This window comes from Drosophila pseudoobscura, unplaced genomic scaffold (genome assembly GCF_009870125.1).
Source record: "Drosophila pseudoobscura strain MV-25-SWS-2005 unplaced genomic scaffold, UCI_Dpse_MV25 Unplacedtig00000090, whole genome shotgun sequence".
NCBI lineage: Eukaryota > Metazoa > Arthropoda > Insecta > Diptera > Drosophilidae > Drosophila > Drosophila pseudoobscura.
Genome location: NW_022881714.1, coordinates 62,740 through 84,932, shown reverse-complemented (window position 1 = coordinate 84,932; position 22,193 = coordinate 62,740). Strand labels below are relative to the sequence as shown.

Genomic DNA, 22,193 nt, shown 5'->3' with positions numbered 1-22,193 from the left:
TAAAGGTATAGTACTAACCACAATTGTAAGTTGTACTACTACCGTATGAAGCACAAGTTCAACTACGAACGTTTTAACCGCAACAACTTTAATATACGCTATTGGAGCTGGAATTACCGCGGCTGCTGGCACCAGACTTGCCCTCCAATTGGTCCTGTTAAGGATTTAAAGTGTACTCATTCCATTACAGGGCCTCGGATATGAGTCCTGTATTGTTATTTTCGTCACTACCTCCCCGAGCTGGGAGTGGGTAATTACGCGCCTGCTGCCTTCCTTAGATGTGGTAGCCGTTTCTCAGGCTCCCTCTCCGGAATCGAACCCTGATTCCCCGTTACCCGTTGCAACCATGGTAGTCCTAGATACTACCATCAAAAGTTGATAGGGCAGACATTGAAAGATCTGTCGTCGGTACAACCATACGATCTGCATGTTATCTAGAGTTCACCCAATGTAACGATCTTGCGATCGCTTGGTTTTAGCCTAATAAAAGCACACGTCCCATAAGGTCCGTGTTTTAATTGCATGTATTAGCTCTAGAATTACCACAGTTATCCAAGTAACTGTTAACGATCTAAGGAACCATAACTGATATAATGAGCCTTTTGCGGTTTCACTTTTAATTCGTGTGTACTTAGACATGCATGGCTTAATCTTTGAGACAGCATATAACTACTGGCAGGATCAACCAGAATAATGTTTTCGTTTCGTGCGCATACGCTCACATATGTAATATTGACAACTCAATAATACTTTTGAATAAAAAAAAAAAATAAATAAATATTTTTTATCAACAGTTTATGAGATTTGTTAAACGATTGTGGCCATTTTTATATAGCATTCACATTCGCCTTTTTTCTATATAAATATATATATTTTATTATATACATTTTTTTTTCGTTCAAAATATCTTTTTATTTGCACTAATATATATCACACGTATATAGGCTTAAACCATATTATTGTTGTTTAAACTATGTATTTTGACAACAAATTTAAAATTTATCCAATTTCGTATGCGTTTTTTGTGATATACATTAAATAAAACCAAACACATGAGTTCATGTGGATGGAGTTAATATTTTTTGGAAATATGTAATTTGATATAAAATAGATTTGAATTATTAGCTCGTACACTTGTTGAAATCGGCAGCTCATGACAATATTTAATATAGAAGAACAATTTCCAAAAATCAAGATATAATTCGATAACGAGATAAATGATATATAGCTATAGATATACTTGGGTAAGTTTCACTATATTATCTTTGTAAGATCATTTGAAAAAAAATAGCTCCTATTAAACGACTTTGATAAATGAAATATTATAATAATTGTTCAAACGTAAAAGATGTATACAATACCGGATGGCATCAACTGTCCATCATGTATAGGTTTTCTGCCACGCTTTCCGCAAATCGGGTATTTTGCTTTAGAGTGCCTCTTAACAATAGTTTTCTTTTCGTATTTTAATAAAAAATACAATACTATCACTTCAAAATTATTCATATATATTAAGAAATATATATATATTCATATAAAATACACAGACATTGTCGGCTAATATATTCCCCATATCATATGAAAGAATTAATAATTTTTTCATTATAAATTTTCATATGAATATACCATGCACGAGACTACCACTCCCTATATAGGTTTTCCTGCCACGCTTTCCGCAAATTCGGGTATTTTACTTGAGAGTGCCGCTTAACAATAGTTTCTTTTCGTATTTTAATAAAAATACAATACTATCACTTCAAAATTATTCAGATATTTAAGCAAATATATATATATTCATATAAAATACACAGACATTGCCGGCTAAGTATATTCCCCATATCATATGAAATAAATTAATAATTTTTCATTATAAAATTTTCATATGAAATATACCATGCACGAGACTACCACTCCCTATATAGGTTTCTGCCACGCTTTCCGCAAATCGGGTATTTTACTTGAGAGTGCCTCTTAACAATAGTTCTTTTCGTATTTTAATAAAAAATACAATACTATCACTTCAAAATTATTCATATATATTAAGAAATATATATATATTCATATAAAATACACAGACATTGCCGGCTAAGTATATTCCCCATATCATATGAAATAAATTAATAATTTTTCATTATAAAATTTTCATATGAAATATACCATGCACGAGACTACCACTCCCTATATAGGTTTTCTGCCACGCTTTCCGCAAATCGGGTATTTTTACTTGAGAGTACCTTTTAAAAATAGTTTCTTTTCGTATTTTAATACAAAATACTATACTATCACTTCAAAATTATTCATATATATTAAGAAAAATATATATACGCATATAAAATAAACAGACATTGCCGACTTAGTATGTTCCCCATATCATATGAAATTAAATTAATTATTTTTATTACATTCATCATTCATTTACATGAAAAATATCATATCAGCTGGTATCTTTGCTTTAATTTCACATATACACGTAATATATCTATTTATATTAAATACATTTTTATATTTTCTATATTTATAATCGCATTATGATTATGTTATAATGTTATATTATATATGAGAAACATTCCCATATCCATATCCATATCCATATCCATATCCATATAAAACCTAATATTGATATTTTATAGCACACCTCGGCGTTATTTGTTATTTTTATTCATTATAACACAATGTCAAAAATATACATATATTTTTGTAAATATGTATATAAAATATATCATTATATTTTCTCTATTCAAAATCAAATCATGCTCATGTTATAATTTTAAGGATATGGTGAATGTTTCCCCATATCCATAATATTGTCATTTTATATACAAAACTATTTAATTCTTGCATTTATATCACATATCATTGAATTCCAATATTAGAAATACTGCCAAGTTCCACAAACGACCACTCCAAATATACATATATTTGTACATATGTATATAAAATATATCTTTATATTTTCTGTATTCATAATCAAATCATGCTCATGTTATAATTTTTAGGATATGGGAAACATTTCACATACCCAATAATATTATCACATTTTATATACCAAACTATTTAATTCTTGCATTCATATCACATATCATTAAATTCCAATATTAGAAATACTTCCAAGTTCCACAAACGACCACTCCAAATATACATATATTTGTACATATGTATATAAAATATATCTTTATATTTTCTGTATTCATAATCAAATCATGCTCATGTTATAATTTTTAGGATATGGGAAACATTTCACATACCCAATAATATTATCACATTTTATATACCAAACTATTTAATTCTTGCATTCATATCACATATCATTAAATTCCAATATTAGAAATACTTCCAAGTTCCATATACGATCACTCCATGCTTTTTGCATTCATATTATTTCATATATACATTCACATTTGCACATATGCATATACACTATGTTTCGTGTGTTCACATAATAAAATTTTTATAAGTATCATTTCATATGTAATTAAGTATAACAAACTTATAATATAACATTATATTCATATTCAAGCCAACGTAATTTATATAGGATAAATAATTTATCCATATTTATATAAAATATATTCTTTTTAATATATATCTATATATAAATATATATTACCATTTATAGGTATATATTCATATAAATATATAAAAATAATTTTCATATATAAAGAATAAATTTATATATATCGAATCATCAAGCAAAGGATAAGCTTCAGTGGATCGCAGTATGGCAGCTGCTCAACCACTTACAACACCTTGCCTGTTACAAAAGTCGTTTACAATTGATTCTAGGCTTTGTCATTGTATTAAATAATGTTTTTATATGCAACTAGCGCGGCATCAGGTGATCGATGATCCTCCCAATTTACTATGTTACAAATTACATTGGCATCACATCCATTGTCGTTTATAAAATAAATTATAAACTTTTAATGGTTTAGAAGCCATACAATGCAAATTGCCCCTTATTTATCATTGCAGTCCAGCACGGATACGACCTTAGAGGCGTTCAGGCATAATCCAACGGACGTAGCGTCATACCACTGTTCGCTCGAACAAGTATTGTGCCATTGGTCCGTACCTGCGGTTCCTCTCGTACTACGCAGGAATGCTGTCGCAACAACGTTTTGTCATTAGTAGGGTAAAACTAACCTGTCTCACGACGGTCTAAACCCAGCTCACGTTCCCTTGCATGGGTGAACAATCCAACGCTTGGTGAATTTTGCTTCACAATGATAGGAAGAGCCGACATCGAAGGATCAAAAAGCGACGTCGCTATGAACGCTTGGCCGCCACAAGCCAGTTATCCCTATGGTAACTTTTCTGACACCTCTTGTTAAAAACTCTTTAAACCAAAAGGATCGATAGGCCGAGCTTTTGCTGTCCCTGTGTGTACTGAACACCGAGATCAAGTCAGCATTTGCCCTTTTGCTCTATGTGTGGTTTCTGTCCGCACTGAGCTGGCCTTGGGACACCTCCGTTATTATTTGAGAGATGTACCGCCCCAGTCAAACTCCCTACCTGGCAATGTCCTTGAATTGGATCATACCTGAGTAATTGGAGTTATACCAAATTTTCAAATTGAAAATACATAAATGCATTTTCTCATTAAAGAATTTGTTTGCGATTATATAACAAACTCGTGATACTTTGATCAAGAAGCTTGCATCAAAACCCAATACCATAAGATATAATAAATATATCCGTATAATGGCTAGGAAATGATACACGTTCCATTTAATCAAGTAAGTAAGGAAACAATAAGAGTAGTGGTATTTCATTGTCGATACCAAACCGAAATCTAATATCTCCCACTTATGCTACACCTCTTATGTCTCCTTACACTGCCAGATTAGAGTCAAGCTCAAAAGGGTCTTCTTTCCCCGCTAATTATTCCAAGCCCGTTCCCTTGGCTGTGGTTTCGCTAGATAGTAGATAGGGACAGTAGGAATCTCGTTAATCCATTCATGCGCGTCACTAATTAGATGACGAGGCATTTGGCTACCTTAAGAGAGTCATAGTTACTCCCGCCGTTGACCCGCGCTTACTTGAATTTCTTCACTTTGACATTCAGAGCACTGGGCAGAAATCACATTGTGTCAACACCCGCTAGGGCCATCACAATGCTTTGTTTTAATTAGACAGTCGGATTCCCCAAGTCCGTGCCAGTTCTGAATTGATTGTTAATTGATAATCGTTATAATTAATAAGAACTAACTGGTTTAACCCAATTAGTATTCTTAAAAATTTTAGCAAGAAAGTTCCACAATTGGCTACGTAACTAAACTATCCGGGGAACAAGTAACTACCATAAATGATAGAAACTCTATTTACCCAGAACGAGCACATAAACCATGTTATTGTTTCCCAATCAAGCCCGACTATCTCAATCTTCAGAGCCAATCCTTATCCCGAAGTTACGGATCTAATTTGCCGACTTCCCTTACCTACATTATTCTATCGACTAGAGACTCTTCACCTTGGAGACCAGCTGCGGATATTGGTACGGCCTGTTGAGAAGTTTGCGTGTCCCCACCATAAATTTTCAAGGTCCGAGGAGAAAATATCGACACAACAGTATATGTCATGCTCTTCTAGCCCATCTACCATATCTCTCTGCGAAAGACTTCCATGGTAGTACGGCTATAAAACAGAAAAGAAAACTCTTCCGATATCTCTCGACGGCTTCTTTATGGTCGTTCCTGTTGCCAGGATGAGCACGAGGCCCATATTTAATAACAAACGGATACTCAACAGGTTACGGAATTGGAACCGTATTCCCTTTCGTTCAAAATTATTCAAGTATTTAAAAATCATAAAAGATTTGACAATATTACTCACTGATTTTTTACTTGAAAATTTTCGGCTTTCGCCTTGAACTTAGGACCGACTAACTCGTGATCAACCACTGTTCACACGAAACCCTTCTCCACTTCAGTCCTCCAAGGTCTCATTCGATTATTTGCTACTACCACCAAGATCTGTGCCAATGGCAGCTCCATGAAGGCTTACGCCAAACACTTCTACGCATACCATTGTACCTTCCTACTCACTAAAGTTTCAAAATTTATATCACAAGTAATATAAATCATCTACTTTAGCGGTAATGTATAGGTATACAACTTAAGCGCCATCCATTTTAAGGGCTAGTTGCTTCGGCAGGTGAGTTGTTACACACTCCTTAGCGGATTTCGACTTCCATGATCACCGTCCTGCTGTTTTAAGCAACCAACGCCTTTCATGGTTTCTGCATGAGTTGTTAATTTGGGCACCGTAACATTACGTTTGGTTCATCCCACAGCGCCAGTTCTGCTTACCAAAAGTGGCCCACTGGGCACATTATATCATAACCTTAAACTTCATATCAAGAAAGTTAAGGTTCTTACCCATTTAAAGTTTGAGAATAGGTTAAGATCGTTTCGACCCTAAGGCCTCTAATCATTCGCTTTACCAGATAAGATTATTTTATATAACATTAAAATGCACCAGCTATCCTGAGGGAAACTTCGGAAGGAACCAGCTACTAGATGGTTCGATTGGTCTTTCGCCCCTATACTCAATTCTGACAATCGATTTGCACGTCAGAACTGTTTCGGTCTTCCATCAGGGTTTCCCCTGACTTCAACCTGATCAAGTATAGTTCACCATCTTTCGGGTCACAGCATATATGCTCAAGGTACGTTCCAGTTAGAGGCATAAATAATATAAATATTATCATACATAACTATATAGAACGCCCCGGGATTGTGTTAATTATCTATAAATAGTTAAAAAACTAATCCCATTATTAGTCAAGTTAATTACGCTATTAGGTTTATCTCCCAATAACTTGCACATATGTTAGACTCCTTGGTCCGTGTTTCAAGACGGGTCCCGAAGGTATCCTGAATCTTTCGCATTGTTAATCATACAAATGCATATAATAAACACAAAAATCAATGATAATTATGCCATTATATAATTTCGAAAAATTAACGCACTGTATTAATTTTAATTTATCAACACTTTATCAAATTAATGACATTTATTCTATGTTAAAATGCAAGCATAATAATTTGAATAAACTATAAGTCATATTTTATGATAAATTTGTTATATGCTAATAGATTACAATGTCCTTATATGGAAAAAATGCACACTATTATTATAATATTGTTAAAATATTACAACTTTAATGATGAATTTTCCATAACGGATATTCAGGTTCATCGGGCTTAACCTCTAAGCAGTTTCACGTACTGTTTAACTCTCTATTCAGAGTTCTTTTCAACTTTCCCTCACGGTACTTGTTTACTATCGGTCTCATGGTTATATTTAGTTTTAGATGGAGTTTACCACCCACTTAGTGCTGCACTATCAAGCAACACGACTCTTTGGAAACATCATCTAGTAATCATTAACGTTATACGGGCCTGGCACCCTCTATGGGTAAATGGCCTCATTTAAGAAGGACTTAAATCGTTAATTTCTCATACTAGAATATTGACGCTCCATACACTGCATCTCACGTTTGCCATATAGACAAAGTGACTTAGTGCTGAACTGATTTCTTTTCGCTCGCCGCTACTAAGAAAATCCTGGTTAGTTTCTTTTCCTCCCCTAATTAATATGCTTAAATTCAGGGGGTAGTCCCATATGAGTTGAGGTTGTATATACGTATATTAAAATTTATAATGATAATTACACTATATTATTATATATATAGAGCGTTCTCATAATGAAATCATTATAATATTCGTATTTTATAACGAATATCACGAAGAATATTAAATATTTATATTTACAACAAAATTTCCTTTCGAAACATTAATAAGAGGCAATTCTAGATGAAAAAACTTTAATTATTTTTTTATGCTAGACATTCCTCAGTATTATTTGATTCAAAAAGGACAAAAAAATATATATTTTTCTTCGTTCTTCTCACACAAATATATACAACAATGAGAGATAATGCGTTTCCATTTAATATCAATATTATGAATATATATATATATACATATCCAATAATATACAATATGCTTAAAAATTTCGTAAAATTTTTAAACAACTTATTTAGCATAGTCTTACAACCCTCAACCATATGTAGTCCAAGCAGCACTATAAAATTAATTAAAGTACCAAACAGCATGGACTGCGATATGCGTTCAAAATGTCGATGTTCATGTGTCCTGCAGTTCACACGATGACGCACAGTTTGCTGCGTTCTTCATCGACCCATGAGCCGAGTGATCCACCGCTTAGAGTGATTAAAATTTGTTTATTCATTTATTTGTCAGATATGTCTTTATTGAAAGAAATTAAAAATACACCATTTTACTGGCATATATCAATTCCTTCAATAAATTTTAATTTTATCCTAAAAGAATGTTGCGAAATGTCTTAGTTTTATATAAACGATATATTACCATATTGTTAAATAATATAATATGTATTTTGGCTTGTTTGATAATTATCAATTTATATAAAAGTATTAACCTGAAATCAGGTACAACATTGTACTTTTTAGGCTGTTGCATTAACCAATGTATGCCCATAGCTATGATGGACAATACATATTCGCAACGCGTGCATACTATGGTACATATGCACACAGATTTTATAAATCAATATTATTGTAATAATATCATCAATATGTATTTATATATTAATTGCTACACACATAGAACACAATGTTATATGTATAGCTACTACTAAATGAGTATATTGGCAATATAATTAATTAATATAAACATATAATATATACAACTGAATATATTTTTTTTTACAATTATGATTTTATAAAAACATATTTTGTTTGGTAAATTGGCAATATATATATATTTTTGTTAACGGTAGAAACATACAATAATGATCCTTCCGCAGGTTCACCTACGGAAACCTTGTTACGACTTTTACTTCCTCTAAATAATCAAGTTCGGTCAACTTTTGCGAAACAACCGTAACACGCAAGGCGTCACAGTGATCACGTCCGGAGACCTCACTAAATAATTCAATCGGTAGTAGCGACGGGCGGTGTGTACAAAGGGCAGGGACGTAATCAATGCGAGTTAATGACTCACACTTACTGGGAATTCCAAGTTCATGTGAACAGTTTCAGTTCACAATCCCAAGCATGAAAGTGGTTCAGCGGTTTACCCGGACCTCTCGGTCTAGGAAATACACGTTGATACTTTCATTGTAGCGCGCGTGCAGCCCAGGACATCTAAGGGCATCACAGACCTGTTATTGCTCAATCTCATTATTGCTAGACGCAATTTGTCCATTTAAGAAGCTAGTGTCCTTATAATGGGACAAACCAACAGGTACGGCTCCACTTATATAAACACATTCAAACACAATAAACATTTTACTGCCACCATGAATGAAGGCTATATAAGCTTCAACACCATAATCCTGAAGATATCTATTTAATATATTTGAGTCTCGTTCGTTATCGGAATTAACCAGACAAATCACTCCACGAACTAAGAACGGCCATGCACCACCACCCATAGATTCGAGAAAGAGCTATCAATCTGTCTTACACACTTATGTTCGGACCTGGTAAGTTTTCCCGTGTTGAGTCAAATTAAGCCGCAGGCTCCACTCCTGGTGGTGCCCTTCCGTCAATTCCTTTAAGTTTCAGCTTTGCAACCATACTTCCCCCGGAGCCCAAAAGCTTTGGTTTCCCGGGAAGCGACTGAGAGAGCCATAAAAGTAGCTACACCCAATTGCTAGCTGGCATCGTTTATGGTTAGAACTAGGGCGGTATCTGATCGCCTTCGAACCTCTAACTTTCGTTCTTGATTAATGAAAACATCTTTGGCAAATGCTTTCGCTTAAGTTAGTCTTACGACGGTCCAAGAATTTCACCTCTCGCGTCGTAATACTAATGCCCCCAAACTGCTTCTATTAATCATTACCTCTTGATCTGAAAACCAATGAAAGCAGAACAGAGGTCTTATTTCATTATCCCATGCACAGAATATTCAGGCATTTGAAGCCTGCTTTAAGCACTCTAATTTGTTCAAAGTAATTGTACCGGCCCACAATAACACTCGATGAAGAGCACTAATGCAGGTTTTTAAATAGGAGGAATATATAAAAAAATACAAGTACTTAATTATATATAAGAACTCCACCGGTAATACGCTTACATACATAAAGGTATAGTACTAACCACAATTGTAAGTTGTACTACCCGTATGAAGCACAAGTTCAACTACGAACGTTTTAACCGCAACAACTTTAATATACGCTATTGGAGCTGGAATTACCGCGGCTGCTGGCACCAGACTTGCCCTCCAATTGGTCCTTGTTAAAGGATTTAAAGTGTACTCATTCCAATTACAGGGCCTCGGATATGAGTCCTGTATTGTTATTTTTCGTCACTACCTCCCCGAGCTGGGAGTGGGTAATTTACGCGCCTGCTGCCTTCCTTAGATGTGGTAGCCGTTTCTCAGGCTCCCTCTCCGGAATCGAACCCTGATTCCCCGTTACCCGTTGCAACCATGGTAGTCCTAGATACTACCATCAAAAGTTGATAGGGCAGACATTTGAAAGATCTGTCGTCGGTACAAGACCATACGATCTGCATGTTATCTAGAGTTCAACCAATGTAACGATCTTGCGATCGCTTGGTTTTAGCCTAATAAAAGCACACGTCCCATAAGGTCCGTGTTTTAATTGCATGTATTAGCTCTAGAATTACCACAGTTATCCAAGTAACTGTTAACGATCTAAGGAACCATAACTGATATAATGAGCCTTTTGCGGTTTCACTTTTAATTCGTGTGTACTTAGACATGCATGGCTTAATCTTTGAGACAAGCATATAACTACTGGCAGGATCAACCAGAATAATGTTTTCGTTTCGTGCGCATACGCTCACATATGTAAATATTTGACAACTCAATAATACTTTTGAATAAAAAAAAAAAATAAATAAATATTTTTTATCAACAGTTTATGAGAATTTGTTAAACGATTGTGGCCATTTTTATATAGCATTCACATTCGCCATTTTTCTCTATATAAATATATATATTTTATTATATACATTTTTTTTTCGTTCAAAAATATCTTTTTATTTGCACTTAATATATTATCACACGTATATAGGCTTAAACCAATATTAATTGTGTTTAAACTATGTATTTTGACAACAAATTTAAAATTTATCCAATTTCGTATGCGTTTTTTGTGATATACATTAAATAAAACCAAACACATGAGTTCATGTGGAATGGAATTTATATATTTTGGCAATATTTGAATTTGCATATAAATCGCTTTGATTATATGCTGGTACATTGTTGAAATGGCACTCATACAATATTTAATCATATAAGACCATTTCCAAAAATTCACGATAATAATTCGAAACAGAAATGATATATACTAAATAGTATATATCTTGGTTAGTTTCACTATATTATCTTTATTAAGATCAATTTGAAAACAAATATCTCCTATTAAACACTACTTTGAGTATAATGACAACATATAATAATATTATATACAATACTGTACCAAATATTGTATACAATACCGATGGACATCAACTGTCCATCATGTATAGGTTTTCTGCCACGCTTTCCGCAAATCGGGTATTTTTGCTTTAGAGTGCCTCTTAACAATAGTTTCTTTTCGTATTTTAATAAAAAATACAATACTATCACTTCAAAATTATTCATATATATTAAGAAATATATATATATTCATATAAAATACACAGACATTGTCGGCTAAGTATATTCCCCATATCATATGAAATAAATTAATAATTTTTCATTATAAAATTTTCATATGAAATATACCATGCACGAGACTACCACTCCCTATATAGGTTTTCTGCCACGCTTTCCGCAAATCGGGTATTTTTACTTGAGAGTGCCTCTTAACAATAGTTTCTTTTCGTATTTTAATAAAAAATACAATACTATCACTTCAAAATTATTCATATATATTAAGAAATATATATATATTCATATAAAATACACAGACATTGCCGGCTAAGTATATTCCCCATATCATATGAAATAAATTAATAATTTTTCATTATAAAATTTTCATATGAAATATACCATGCACGAGACTACCACTCCCTATATAGGTTTTCTGCCACGCTTTCCGCAAATCGGGTATTTTTACTTGAGAGTGCCTCTTAACAATAGTTTCTTTTCGTATTTTAATAAAAAATACAATACTATCACTTCAAAATTATTCATATATATTAAGAAATATATATATATTCATATAAAATACACAGACATTGCCGGCTAAGTATATTCCCCATATCATATGAAATAAATTAATAATTTTTCATTATAAAATTTTCATATGAAATATACCATGCACGAGACTACCACTCCCTATATAGGTTTTCTGCCACGCTTTCCGCAAATCGGGTATTTTTACTTGAGAGTACCTTTTAAAAATAGTTTCTTTTCGTATTTTAATACAAAATACTATACTATCACTTCAAAATTATTCATATATATTAAGAAAAATATATATACGCATATAAAATAAACAGACATTGCCGACTTAGTATGTTCCCCATATCATATGAAATTAAATTAATTATTTTTATTACATTCATCATTCATTTACATGAAAAATATCATATCAGCTGGTATCTTTGCTTTAATTTCACATATACACGTAATATATCTATTTATATTAAATACATTTTTATATTTTCTATATTTATAATCGCATTATGATTATGTTATAATGTTATATTATATATGAGAAACATTCCCATATCCATATCCATATCCATATCCATATCCATATAAAACCTAATATTGATATTTTATAGCACACCTCGGCGTTATTTGTTATTTTTATTCATTATAACACAATGTCAAAAATATACATATATTTTTGTAAATATGTATATAAAATATATCATTATATTTTCTCTATTCAAAATCAAATCATGCTCATGTTATAATTTTAAGGATATGGTGAATGTTTCCCCATATCCATAATATTGTCATTTTATATACAAAACTATTTAATTCTTGCATTTATATCACATATCATTGAATTCCAATATTAGAAATACTGCCAAGTTCCACAAACGACCACTCCAAATATACATATATTTGTACATATGTATATAAAATATATCTTTATATTTTCTGTATTCATAATCAAATCATGCTCATGTTATAATTTTTAGGATATGGGAAACATTTCACATACCCAATAATATTATCACATTTTATATACCAAACTATTTAATTCTTGCATTCATATCACATATCATTAAATTCCAATATTAGAAATACTTCCAAGTTCCACAAACGACCACTCCAAATATACATATATTTGTACATATGTATATAAAATATATCTTTATATTTTCTGTATTCATAATCAAATCATGCTCATGTTATAATTTTTAGGATATGGGAAACATTTCACATACCCAATAATATTATCACATTTTATATACCAAACTATTTAATTCTTGCATTCATATCACATATCATTAAATTCCAATATTAGAAATACTTCCAAGTTCCATATACGATCACTCCATGCTTTTTGCATTCATATTATTTCATATATACATTCACATTTGCACATATGCATATACACTATGTTTCGTGTGTTCACATAATAAAATTTTTATAAGTATCATTTCATATGTAATTAAGTATAACAAACTTATAATATAACATTATATTCATATTCAAGCCAACGTAATTTATATAGGATAAATAATTTATCCATATTTATATAAAATATATTCTTTTTAATATATATCTATATATAAATATATATTACCATTTATAGGTATATATTCATATAAATATATAAAAATAATTTTCATATATAAAGAATAAATTTATATATATCGAATCATCAAGCAAAGGATAAGCTTCAGTGGATCGCAGTATGGCAGCTGCTCAACCACTTACAACACCTTGCCTGTTACAAAAGTCGTTTACAATTGATTCTAGGCTTTGTCATTGTATTAAATAATGTTTTTATATGCAACTAGCGCGGCATCAGGTGATCGATGATCCTCCCAATTTACTATGTTACAAATTACATTGGCATCACATCCATTGTCGTTTATAAAATAAATTATAAACTTTTAATGGTTTAGAAGCCATACAATGCAAATTGCCCCTTATTTATCATTGCAGTCCAGCACGGATACGACCTTAGAGGCGTTCAGGCATAATCCAACGGACGTAGCGTCATACCACTGTTCGCTCGAACAAGTATTGTGCCATTGGTCCGTACCTGCGGTTCCTCTCGTACTACGCAGGAATGCTGTCGCAACAACGTTTTGTCATTAGTAGGGTAAAACTAACCTGTCTCACGACGGTCTAAACCCAGCTCACGTTCCCTTGCATGGGTGAACAATCCAACGCTTGGTGAATTTTGCTTCACAATGATAGGAAGAGCCGACATCGAAGGATCAAAAAGCGACGTCGCTATGAACGCTTGGCCGCCACAAGCCAGTTATCCCTATGGTAACTTTTCTGACACCTCTTGTTAAAAACTCTTTAAACCAAAAGGATCGATAGGCCGAGCTTTTGCTGTCCCTGTGTGTACTGAACACCGAGATCAAGTCAGCATTTGCCCTTTTGCTCTATGTGTGGTTTCTGTCCGCACTGAGCTGGCCTTGGGACACCTCCGTTATTATTTGAGAGATGTACCGCCCCAGTCAAACTCCCTACCTGGCAATGTCCTTGAATTGGATCATACCTGAGTAATTGGAGTTATACCAAATTTTCAAATTGAAAATACATAAATGCATTTTCTCATTAAAGAATTTGTTTGCGATTATATAACAAACTCGTGATACTTTGATCAAGAAGCTTGCATCAAAACCCAATACCATAAGATATAATAAATATATCCGTATAATGGCTAGGAAATGATACACGTTCCATTTAATCAAGTAAGTAAGGAAACAATAAGAGTAGTGGTATTTCATTGTCGATACCAAACCGAAATCTAATATCTCCCACTTATGCTACACCTCTTATGTCTCCTTACACTGCCAGATTAGAGTCAAGCTCAAAAGGGTCTTCTTTCCCCGCTAATTATTCCAAGCCCGTTCCCTTGGCTGTGGTTTCGCTAGATAGTAGATAGGGACAGTAGGAATCTCGTTAATCCATTCATGCGCGTCACTAATTAGATGACGAGGCATTTGGCTACCTTAAGAGAGTCATAGTTACTCCCGCCGTTGACCCGCGCTTACTTGAATTTCTTCACTTTGACATTCAGAGCACTGGGCAGAAATCACATTGTGTCAACACCCGCTAGGGCCATCACAATGCTTTGTTTTAATTAGACAGTCGGATTCCCCAAGTCCGTGCCAGTTCTGAATTGATTGTTAATTGATAATCGTTATAATTAATAAGAACTAACTGGTTTAACCCAATTAGTATTCTTAAAAATTTTAGCAAGAAAGTTCCACAATTGGCTACGTAACTAAACTATCCGGGGAACAAGTAACTACCATAAATGATAGAAACTCTATTTACCCAGAACGAGCACATAAACCATGTTATTGTTTCCCAATCAAGCCCGACTATCTCAATCTTCAGAGCCAATCCTTATCCCGAAGTTACGGATCTAATTTGCCGACTTCCCTTACCTACATTATTCTATCGACTAGAGACTCTTCACCTTGGAGACCAGCTGCGGATATTGGTACGGCCTGTTGAGAAGTTTGCGTGTCCCCACCATAAATTTTCAAGGTCCGAGGAGAAAATATCGACACAACAGTATATGTCATGCTCTTCTAGCCCATCTACCATATCTCTCTGCGAAAGACTTCCATGGTAGTACGGCTATAAAACAGAAAAGAAAACTCTTCCGATATCTCTCGACGGCTTCTTTATGGTCGTTCCTGTTGCCAGGATGAGCACGAGGCCCATATTTAATAACAAACGGATACTCAACAGGTTACGGAATTGGAACCGTATTCCCTTTCGTTCAAAATTATTCAAGTATTTAAAAATCATAAAAGATTTGACAATATTACTCACTGATTTTTTACTTGAAAATTTTCGGCTTTCGCCTTGAACTTAGGACCGACTAACTCGTGATCAACCACTGTTCACACGAAACCCTTCTCCACTTCAGTCCTCCAAGGTCTCATTCGATTATTTGCTACTACCACCAAGATCTGTGCCAATGGCAGCTCCATGAAGGCTTACGCCAAACACTTCTACGCATACCATTGTACCTTCCTACTCACTAAAGTTTCAAAATTTATATCACAAGTAATATAAATCATCTACTTTAGCGGTAATGTATAGGTATACAACTTAAGCGCCATCCATTTTAAGGGCTAGTTGCTTCGGCAGGTGAGTTGTTACACACTCCTTAGCGGATTTCGACTTCCATGATCACCGTCCTGCTGTTTTAAGCAACCAACGCCTTTCATGGTTTCTGCATGAGTTGTTAATTTGGGCACCGTAACATTACGTTTGGTTCATCCCACAGCGCCAGTTCTGCTTACCAAAAGTGGCCCACTGGGCACATTATATCATAACCTTAAACTTCATATCAAGAAAGTTAAGGTTCTTACCCATTTAAAGTTTGAGAATAGGTTAAGATCGTTTCGACCCTAAGGCCTCTAATCATTCGCTTTACCAGATAAGATTATTTTATATAACATTAAAATGCACCAGCTATCCTGAGGGAAACTTCGGAAGGAACCAGCTACTAGATGGTTCGATTGGTCTTTCGCCCCTATACTCAATTCTGACAATCGATTTGCACGTCAGAACTGTTTCGGTCTTCCATCAGGGTTTCCCCTGACTTCAACCTGATCAAGTATAGTTCACCATCTTTCGGGTCACAGCATATATGCTCAAGGTACGTTCCAGTTAGAGGCATAAATAATATAAATATTATCATACATAACTATATAGAACGCCCCGGGATTGTGTTAATTATCTATAAATAGTTAAAAAACTAATCCCATTATTAGTCAAGTTAATTACGCTATTAGGTTTATCTCCCAATAACTTGCACATATGTTAGACTCCTTGGTCCGTGTTTCAAGACGGGTCCCGAAGGTATCCTGAATCTTTCGCATTGTTAATCATACAAATGCATATAATAAACACAAAAATCAATGATAATTATGCCATTATATAATTTCGAAAAATTAACGCACTGTATTAATTTTAATTTATCAACACTTTATCAAATTAATGACATTTATTCTATGTTAAAATGCAAGCATAATAATTTGAATAAACTATAAGTCATATTTTATGATAAATTTGTTATATGCTAATAGATTACAATGTCCTTATATGGAAAAAATGCACACTATTATTATAATATTGTTAAAATATTACAACTTTAATGATGAATTTTCCATAACGGATATTCAGGTTCATCGGGCTTAACCTCTAAGCAGTTTCACGTACTGTTTAACTCTCTATTCAGAGTTCTTTTCAACTTTCCCTCACGGTACTTGTTTACTATCGGTCTCATGGTTATATTTAGTTTTAGATGGAGTTTACCACCCACTTAGTGCTGCACTATCAAGCAACACGACTCTTTGGAAACATCATCTAGTAATCATTAACGTTATACGGGCCTGGCACCCTCTATGGGTAAATGGCCTCATTTAAGAAGGACTTAAATCGTTAATTTCTCATACTAGAATATTGACGCTCCATACACTGCATCTCACGTTTGCCATATAGACAAAGTGACTTAGTGCTGAACTGATTTCTTTTCGCTCGCCGCTACTAAGAAAATCCTGGTTAGTTTCTTTTCCTCCCCTAATTAATATGCTTAAATTCAGGGGGTAGTCCCATATGAGTTGAGGTTGTATATACGTATATTAAAATTTATAATGATAATTACACTATATTATTATATATATAGAGCGTTCTCATAATGAAATCATTATAATATTCGTATTTTATAACGAATATCACGAAGAATATTAAATATTTATATTTACAACAAAATTTCCTTTCGAAACATTAATAAGAGGCAATTCTAGATGAAAAAACTTTAATTATTTTTTTATGCTAGACATTCCTCAGTATTATTTGATTCAAAAAGGACAAAAAAATATATATTTTTCTTCGTTCTTCTCACACAAATATATACAACAATGAGAGATAATGCGTTTCCATTTAATATCAATATTATGAATATATATATATATACATATCCAATAATATACAATATGCTTAAAAATTTCGTAAAATTTTTAAACAACTTATTTAGCATAGTCTTACAACCCTCAACCATATGTAGTCCAAGCAGCACTATAAAATTAATTAAAGTACCAAACAGCATGGACTGCGATATGCGTTCAAAATGTCGATGTTCATGTGTCCTGCAGTTCACACGATGACGCACAGTTTGCTGCGTTCTTCATCGACCCATGAGCCGAGTGATCCACCGCTTAGAGTGATTAAAATTTGTTTATTCATTTATTTGTCAGATATGTCTTTATTGAAAGAAATTAAAAATACACCATTTTACTGGCATATATCAATTCCTTCAATAAATTTTAATTTTATCCTAAAAGAATGTTGCGAAATGTCTTAGTTTTATATAAACGATATATTACCATATTGTTAAATAATATAATATGTATTTTGGCTTGTTTGATAATTATCAATTTATATAAAAGTATTAACCTGAAATCAGGTACAACATTGTACTTTTTAGGCTGTTGCATTAACCAATGTATGCCCATAGCTATGATGGACAATACATATTCGCAACGCGTGCATACTATGGTACATATGCACACAGATTTTATAAATCAATATTATTGTAATAATATCATCAATATGTATTTATATATTAATTGCTACACACATAGAACACAATGTTATATGTATAGCTACTACTAAATGAGTATATTGGCAATATAATTAATTAATATAAACATATAATATATACAACTGAATATATTTTATTTTACAATTATGATTTTATAAAAACATATTTTGTTTGGTAAATTGGCAATATATATATATTTTTGTTAACGGTAGAAACATACAATAATGATCCTTCCGCAGGTTCACCTACGGAAACCTTGTTACGACTTTTACTTCCTCTAAATAATCAAGTTCGGTCAACTTTTGCGAAACAACCGTAACACGCAAGGCGTCACAGTGATCACGTCCGGAGACCTCACTAAATAATTCAATCGGTAGTAGCGACGGGCGGTGTGTACAAAGGGCAGGGACGTAATCAATGCGAGTTAATGACTCACACTTACTGGGAATTCCAAGTTCATGTGAACAGTTTCAGTTCACAATCCCAAGCATGAAAGTGGTTCAGCGGTTTACCCGGACCTCTCGGTCTAGGAAATACACGTTGATACTTTCATTGTAGCGCGCGTGCAGCCCAGGACATCTAAGGGCATCACAGACCTGTTATTGCTCAATCTCATTATTGCTAGACGCAATTTGTCCATTTAAGAAGCTAGTGTCCTTATAATGGGACAAACCAACAGGTACGGCTCCACTTATATAAACACATTCAAACACAATAAACATTTTACTGCCACCATGAATGAAGGCTATATAAGCTTCAACACCATAATCCTGAAGATATCTATTTAATATATTTGAGTCTCGTTCGTTATCGGAATTAACCAGACAAATCACTCCACGAACTAAGAACGGCCATGCACCACCACCCATAGATTCGAGAAAGAGCTATCAATCTGTCTTACACACTTATGTTCGGACCTGGTAAGTTTTCCCGTGTTGAGTCAAATTAAGCCGCAGGCTCCACTCCTGGTGGTGCCCTTCCGTCAATTCCTTTAAGTTTCAGCTTTGCAACCATACTTCCCCCGGAGCCCAAAAGCTTTGGTTTCCCGGGAAGCGACTGAGAGAGCCATAAAAGTAGCTACACCCAATTGCTAGCTGGCATCGTTTATGGTTAGAACTAGGGCGGTATCTGATCGCCTTCGAACCTCTAACTTTCGTTCTTGATTAATGAAAACATCTTTGGCAAATGCTTTCGCTTAAGTTAGTCTTACGACGGTCCAAGAATTTCACCTCTCGCGTCGTAATACTAATGCCCCCAAACTGCTTCTATTAATCATTACCTCTTGATCTGAAAACCAATGAAAGCAGAACAGAGGTCTTATTTCATTATCCCATGCACAGAATATTCAGGCATTTGAAGCCTGCTTTAAGCACTCTAATTTGTTCAAAGTAATTGTACCGGCCCACAATAACACTCGATGAAGAGCACTAATGCAGGTTTTTAAATAGGAGGAATATATAAAAAAATACAAGTACTTAATTATATATAAGAACTCCACCGGTAATACGCTTACATACATAAAGGTATAGTACTAACCACAATTGTAAGTTGTACTACCCGTATGAAGCACAAGTTCAACTACGAACGTTTTAACCGCAACAACTTTAATATACGCTATTGGAGCTGGAATTACCGCGGCTGCTGGCACCAGACTTGCCCTCCAATTGGTCCTTGTTAAAGGATTTAAAGTGTACTCATTCCAATTACAGGGCCTCGGATATGAGTCCTGTATTGTTATTTTTCGTCACTACCTCCCCGAGCTGGGAGTGGGTAATTTACGCGCCTGCTGCCTTCCTTAGATGTGGTAGCCGTTTCTCAGGCTCCCTCTCCGGAATCGAACCCTGATTCCCCGTTACCCGTTGCAACCATGGTAGTCCTAGATACTACCATCAAAAGTTGATAGGGCAGACATTTGAAAGATCTGTCGTCGGTACAAGACCATACGATCTGCATGTTATCTAGAGTTCAACCAATGTAACGATCTTGCGATCGCTTGGTTTTAGCCTAATAAAAGCACACGTCCCATAAGGTCCGTGTTTTAATTGCATGTATTAGCTCTAGAATTACCACAGTTATCCAAGTAACTGTTAACGATCTAAGGAACCATAACTGATATAATGAGCCTTTTGCGGTTTCACTTTTAATTCGTGTGTACTTAGACATGCATGGCTTAATCTTTGAGACAAGCATATAACTACTGGCAGGATCAACCAGAATAATGTTTTCGTTTCGTGCGCATACGCTCACATATGTAAATATTTGACAACTCAATAATACTTTTGAATAAAAAAAAAAAATAAATAAATATTTTTTATCAACAGTTTATGAGAATTTGTTAAACGATTGTGGCCATTTTTATATAGCATTCACATTCGCCATTTTTCTCTATATAAATATATATATTTTATTATATACATTTTTTTTTCGTTCAAAAATATCTTTTTATTTGCACTTAATATATTATCACACGTATATAGGCTTAAACCAATATTAATTGTGTTTAAACTATGTATTTTGACAACAAATTTAAAATTTATCCAATTTCGTATGCGTTTTTTGTGATATACATTAAATAAAACCAAACACATGAGTTCATGTGGAATGGAATTTATATATTTTGGCAATATTTGAATTTGCATATAAATCGCTTTGATTATATGCTGGTACATTGTTGAAATGGCACTCATACAATATTTAATCATATAAGACCATTTCCAAAAATTCACGATAATAATTCGAAACAGAAATGATATATACTAAATAGTATATATCTTGGTTAGTTTCACTATATTATCTTTATTAAGATCAATTTGAAAACAAATATCTCCTATTAAACACTACTTTGAGTATAATGACAACATATAATAATATTATATACAATACTGTACCAAATATTGTATACAATACCGATGGACATCAACTGTCCATCATGTATAGGTTTTCTGCCACGCTTTCCGCAAATCGGGTATTTTTGCTTTAGAGTGCCTCTTAACAATAGTTTCTTTTCGTATTTTAATAAAAAATACAATACTATCACTTCAAAATTATTCATATATATTAAGAAATATATATATATTCATATAAAATACACAGACATTGTCGGCTAAGTATATTCCCCATATCATATGAAATAAATTAATAATTTTTCATTATAAAATTTTCATATGAAATATACCATGCACGAGACTACCACTCCCTATATAGGTTTTCTGCCACGCTTTCCGCAAATCGGGTATTTTTACTTGAGAGTGCCTCTTAACAATAGTTTCTTTTCGTATTTTAATAAAAAATACAATACTATCACTTCAAAATTATTCATATATATTAAGAAATATATATATATTCATATAAAATACACAGACATTGCCGGCTAAGTATATTCCCCATATCATATGAAATAAATTAATAATTTT

At 33.5% G+C, this 22,193-nt stretch overlaps 6 non-coding genes across 6 annotated transcripts; all 6 read right to left on the bottom strand.

Annotated features, from left to right (window-relative positions):
• Window positions 1–3,677: 3,677 nt before the first annotated feature.
• Window positions 3,678–7,640, bottom strand: LOC117185490 (large subunit ribosomal RNA). Its single transcript, XR_004471002.1, has one exon. It is a non-coding gene; the product is annotated as a large subunit ribosomal RNA (ribosomal RNA).
• Window positions 7,641–8,057: 417 nt separating this feature from the next.
• Window positions 8,058–8,236, bottom strand: LOC117185473 (5.8S ribosomal RNA). The gene has a single exon (XR_004470985.1). It is a non-coding gene; the product is annotated as a 5.8S ribosomal RNA (ribosomal RNA).
• A 600-nt stretch (window positions 8,237–8,836) lies between these two features.
• On the bottom strand, window positions 8,837–10,831 carry LOC117185480 (small subunit ribosomal RNA). Its single transcript, XR_004470992.1, has one exon. It is a non-coding gene; the product is annotated as a small subunit ribosomal RNA (ribosomal RNA).
• A 3,012-nt stretch (window positions 10,832–13,843) lies between these two features.
• On the bottom strand, window positions 13,844–17,806 carry LOC117185489 (large subunit ribosomal RNA). The gene has a single exon (XR_004471001.1). It is a non-coding gene; the product is annotated as a large subunit ribosomal RNA (ribosomal RNA).
• A 417-nt stretch (window positions 17,807–18,223) lies between these two features.
• On the bottom strand, window positions 18,224–18,402 carry LOC117185472 (5.8S ribosomal RNA). Its single transcript, XR_004470984.1, has one exon. It is a non-coding gene; the product is annotated as a 5.8S ribosomal RNA (ribosomal RNA).
• Window positions 18,403–19,002: 600 nt separating this feature from the next.
• On the bottom strand, window positions 19,003–20,997 carry LOC117185479 (small subunit ribosomal RNA). Its single transcript, XR_004470991.1, has one exon. It is a non-coding gene; the product is annotated as a small subunit ribosomal RNA (ribosomal RNA).
• Window positions 20,998–22,193: the final 1,196 nt, after the last annotated feature.